This window comes from Garra rufa, chromosome 8 (assembly GCF_049309525.1).
Source record: "Garra rufa chromosome 8, GarRuf1.0, whole genome shotgun sequence".
Taxonomy (NCBI): domain Eukaryota; kingdom Metazoa; phylum Chordata; class Actinopteri; order Cypriniformes; family Cyprinidae; genus Garra; species Garra rufa.
In genome coordinates, this window is record NC_133368.1 from 44,794,499 (window position 1) to 44,795,134 (window position 636).

Genomic DNA, 636 nt, shown 5'->3' on the forward strand with positions numbered 1-636 from the left:
GATCTGTTTTAAAGCGGAGCGTATGATTCAAAAGGGTCATATCAGGATGAATCACATTTTCCTTTAACATTTGACTTGAAAAAAACTAAAAAACTGGTGTCCATAAATATGCCTGTCAGAGCATATCAGGATAATAAGGAAGAAGCAGGACAGATTGTTGCTAAATACCAGAGGAACTCGTCAGAGTTCATGAGAAACTGCTTTGAACCTCAGGGAACTGAATTAAAAATTAAGTATAATATGACCCTCTTTAAAGGATAACTATTGCCAAAATGCAACCTGGGCTGTTTTTTTTTTTTTTTACTGTAAACGAGACAAATTCAAAAAAGCATAATTACGACAAACGAGCCGTTTTTGAGATTGACCGTGATTTCGTTTTGTGGTCAGTGGCCGGTGAATGGGAATACTAGGGGCATAAATTTGAGCGCATCAAAATCGATATTTTTACAACACTAAGAAGGCTCGACACACCATGAAACTTTGCTCAAAGTATCGCCTGGGTCTCTACACATGAACTCGAGCATTGAGAACATTGTTTGTGTACACAGAGTTTACTAAAAAGAAAGGTTTTGAACAACTCACTTACACTGTTTGGGTTTCCGCTCGCGGCCGTCTTGCCAGTCAAGAAGTGGCGAT